The 4,834-nt window shown below is 37.7% G+C and overlaps 1 protein-coding gene and 1 pseudogene across 5 annotated transcripts in view; one reads left to right on the top strand and one right to left on the bottom strand.

The window, feature by feature from the left end:
* The window catches only part of LOC108690989, a 984-nt pseudogene extending 616 nt beyond the window's left edge, over window positions 1–368 (bottom strand).
* LOC108690988 (pumilio homolog 2) overlaps window positions 1–4,834 on the top strand; it is an 82,499-nt gene that overhangs the window by 31,650 nt on the left and 46,015 nt on the right. The gene's annotated exons all lie outside the window — the stretch shown is intronic.

The raw sequence follows: 4,834 nt of genomic DNA, 5'->3' as shown, positions 1-4,834 counted from the left end.
AGAGAGAGAGAGAGAGAGAGAGAGAGAGAGAGAGAGAGAGAGAGAGAGAGAGAGAGAGAAGTCGGGTTGTTGACTCGCTGCCCATTCAGCATAAAGTGCAATGACTCCTCTTCCCGATGAAAATCTGTATCATCGCCCGAAGGTTACCATCTTCAGGGCACAAAATCATTTACCAGCGTTTTACGTCGCATTTTGCGCCTGGGAATTTGAAGATTCTATCTGAAGTGTTGAACATATCCTCCGCTCGTGCATTTCTCCCATCGATCTTGGATTTTCCGCGTGACCTGCTTCTTACATCGTTTGCTGGATACTCACCGATTTTTATTTATCACCTCGTAGATCGGCTCGTGCCTCTTTTCGTTTGACATTTTTATCTGTCTTCCATCATGAGATATTCCGTAAAGCGTATAATTTTGATCGCATCGATTAAGACCGTCGACAGGTTGTAAACGTATAGATACATCAGTTTTTACATACGAATATAATTTCGTAATATTTTCTTTCTATCTTACTTTTTTTTTTTACATAACTATCCAAATGTGATTTGGTAATATAATTTCTTTTTTGTTATAAATTTGTGTTAAAAAACATTTTGAAAATGCAATGCGCTATGTAATAGATAGTATATATTATATAATTAAATATAAGCATAATTAAAGATAAATATATTTGTCGTTATTTTCACTTGCTTGTTATAATTTACTTAAGTTTATGAAAATCAGGTGTTACCCTTTGTGGATATTTTCTGTTAGAAGTTGTAAGTACAAACTAATTTTCGCAACTTTCAGTTCTTTTTTTTCGTTGGATTCAAACTATGCCAAACCAACCGTTGCGATTGACAGTCGGATATGAAGTTCGTCGTGCATCGTCAGAACTAGATTTTGCTGTCGTTACTTTACGAGTGTCAGGCGGTTTTTGGATCCGTCATGTACAATGTAAAATTTAGTTAATTTAATAAGAGAACCGGAATATTTGAGTTGCACGCGAATATGTTTCTAAGTTTCAAAATAGCTAGCATGATCACATTCTTCGATCGATACAAGGGAATTTTATCTTGAATGCAAAATTTTGACTTCTAACTTCGATATTATTCTTAATGTTGAAAATGTACATGGTATTAAAAATTTTTTTAAATGGAGGAGAATGATTTCTTCTGACATTCTCGTTAAGGAAAAACTGTCCTCAATTTGGTTAAAAAAGCTATATTTAAAAGAACATCTCAGTTTAAAGAAACTATCAAAATTTTTCACGTTTCAATTTTGAAGTAATTGTTTTAATTTTCATTAAATTCTTTAGGTTTAACAAAAAGATTTACTTTAATCTCAATGTCTAATTCTACTAGAGAAGATATTTTCCTATAAACAAGCAATTTTCTTGTACAGATCTAACAAATGCATTTTGCACCTGGCTTGGACTGGTCCAGGCGAGAATCGGCATACCTTGCAAATAATCGTCTTGCGTGTCTCGATTTGTCTGACAACGAATACAACCAAATAGGCCAAGTGCTTGTCACTCATTCGGCGATATTTTTGGCGTCCTTACATAACATAACCGGCCATACCTCAACCGGTAAAGCTAGCTGGCTCTCTTTTCCTCGCGCCTTCGTCGCCGTTCCGCCATTTTTCACGCTGAGTGATTCACTCTGACATAGACGTGGCCGGAAGAGAGCCACCGAGAGAGGTGCCACCGTTTCCTCGTGCCATTCTCAATTTATCAACGACTCGATATTTAATTTTTCCTCGCGAAGTTTTACTCGCGAGGGAAATGCCGCTTAATTTGCTTTATGCTATCGCGACAAAAAACGAAATTTTTAAATGTATCTGTTGTTCGCATACCTCTTTACATAATATACATGAATTATTAAAATAAATTTACATTATCATTTTGTTAGTGGTTTTATTAAGTAAAAATGCGCAAGCGCGTGAAGTGTTTTCGCGTCCTTCTTGTATCCCTGTAACGCTCGGGGGCATTTACCCCTTCCGCTCCCTTTGACGCACCCAAGGATCTGTCGTTGATGGATTGCATTCCACGGGCTGTATGTAGTAATTTTTGCCGAGTCAGACAAACGCGCTTCTTCATTTTTCCGACACCTGCCTCAATGCTCTGGCATCGTAGCACTCGTCATCGTCTTGAAAATTTACGCACTTGGAGCTTGCCGACGCGAAAACCGTGGAAGGATGGAGGTGGGTCAAAGATCAGGAAAAGCCCTTCTCTATTATAGAAATGAGTCTCTCAGCAGAGACTGCAATTCGCGACGATTAAATGTGAAACCTTTATGTCTACCTTTATTGTTATTAAGCGAGAGAATTGGAAAGTAACGGTATAATTTTTTTCCCTCGTGAACTCTTCTATAAATAATCAAGCGGGAGTAGCAAACTGTAGAGGCTTTATTATGACGGTCTTTGTTGACTATATTGAGCCGCTACAACGGCTTCACACAGGGACTGGAAACTTGGATGTTCTTGACGTATGCTATTTTAGCTGCACGTGCATAGATACAAACATGTACCATCTTACTTCATTAGTTTTTACTCTTAAAATGCGTTATTTATTTCATGAGACTTCCTCAGTTTGAGTATTATTGCTAAATATTTATCGTCACAATCGATTATCAAACAAATTATATACAAGAGAGTCCGCTTTAAAATATTTAAGTATATTTATTTGAAATCGTTGAAAGATTATCTCTTCATTTTGAGCTTTTGAACTCTAAAATAGAAAACATTAAAATATTTTATCGTCGTCTCTTTAAGCGAAGAAGAGAGTTCTATTTAAAAATATTTCTGCTGTAACGTCAAGAGAAATTTTAAATATTGCTTATATAGATCCATTGCAATATCAGTTCTTTCAGTTTGTTTACACCGAATATTGGATCTGCCAGACTGAAATCACGCCGATATAACTTCTTAGCCGGCTTTTCGCGTCCAGATAGACGGGACGGATGAAGGAAGGTCAAGGTTAAACCTTATTGAAATTTATCACCTTGCCGCGGTACCTTTCACGTGCGGAAAATCGACTGATGACTCACCCAGTCAAATCGTACAAATTTAAAAGTTGGTAGGTCTGTATTGTACGCATTATCGATGTAGAAGAATCGGAATACTCAAATTTAGCTGACTGTTCTATCTCTACACATTTACGGATTTTGAATAAGGAATTGTTTTATAAGTGAGAGATGGGGGGGAACGGAGAGAGAGAGAGAGAGAGAGAGAGAGAGAGAGAGAGAGAGAGAGAGAGAGAGAGAGACGAGAAAATTACAACTTTATATAAAACCAGAAACTGACCCTAACTGTGGAAGAAACACTTTTATTTTATGAACAAATCTTGTGCAGCCTCGTGTCAAATTAATTCTTTAATCCATATAAAATATTATATAATTATTAGTAACATTTAATTGCTGTCTGCGTTTGAGACTAATCTTGAAAAGCGGCAGAATGTCGGCGAATCGATAACACAAGTCCATTATTGTTGCATAACGTACTGTAGATCTGGACGAGAACATCACCCCGGGTTATTAATCAAACGGAAAGATCATTAGTCTCGAAAGAACACGAGACGACTGCGTCTCTCCCACGGCTGGATCCTAATTAAAACCTTGGATCACCCGCGGAGTCAGATCTAGGCTAGAAACCAACTTGAGCCGCGCAGTCACTTCACCTTCATTCCAATCCTTCTTCAGTCGCGATCCCATATTCGTATTCTCTTTTGTCCCGCCTTCGGTGACAAAAGACAAAGACCTCGGAAATCGTGACTAAGTACCGTCGCGCTGCTTCTTTCTCTTTCTGTTACGCTGTTAAATCTCAGACTCATGGAAGAGTGCGTGTGTTATTGACTTTGCGGCAAGCGCGTTGATTTTACGTTTCTAATTCAACAGGGCCCTCTTTTGCGAGTAATGATCCGTCTATTCCGATTAAAGGCGCTTTAATTTGCATTGAAATTGGATTCTAAAGATTTTTTTGTTACTAATTAAAAATTAATAAAATTTGTTTAGGATCTTTGAGAAGGCGAATAGATCGCTTTTTTGCTGAAACTATTTTTAACATTGTGATCTTTTTTAAATACATTTCTTATGTCTATTTGTTTTTTATTTTGCAAAATACATTATTTTCTTATTATAATCTAAACATGTTCCATAAGTAGAGAAATATTAGAGAAATATTAGAGAAATTAAAAATAAGACAACCAGCAGAACCAATGTAAGAATATAATCAAGATCTTTCGAATCAATTACTATCTACGAAATTTTCCGTATATATAATAATATTAATGTTGATTAAAAATTATATCTATCAGAAAAATTTATTACATCTTTAGTGAATGTATATCTTGATCACGCGCTGACATCCACATATGACTCAACTGATGTTATTGGGATCCTTTCTTCTAACTAGTTTACGACCTCAATACTCGTTACGATGAAATTTGTACACGTCGTCGGTGATAACGTCGCCGAGCGATGAGAAAAGGGGGGAAAACGATGGGGAAATATCGGTCGGCCGTTTTATGTCGATCCCTTTTTCCGTGCACGATTAAAACTCCCGCTGCGCGTTCCAGCTAGGACGTTTATTACGCCAACACCACGGGTGCATGTGCACAGGTAGCTAGGGTAGGTAGATAGGTAGGTAGATAGATGCAGTCGGGTACTTTAAGTTAAGCGCGACTGCCAAGTATATTTATATACGCGAGCCGCGCTCACGTGGAAATTTTTTATTATAATAAGAGACTCTAGAGGGTGGCAGCGGCTGTTGGTGGGCCGTGTCTCACATGAGGGTTGGAAGCGGTATAACCGAGAGAAAGAACGTGAAAGGGAGAGGTCGACCGAGAGCTGGGGAAG

This window comes from Atta colombica, unplaced genomic scaffold (genome assembly GCF_001594045.1).
Source record: "Atta colombica isolate Treedump-2 unplaced genomic scaffold, Acol1.0 scaffold38, whole genome shotgun sequence".
Taxonomy (NCBI): domain Eukaryota; kingdom Metazoa; phylum Arthropoda; class Insecta; order Hymenoptera; family Formicidae; genus Atta; species Atta colombica.
The sequence above is the reverse complement of the archived record's forward strand: the minus strand, read 5'-3'. Positions and strand labels throughout refer to the sequence as shown.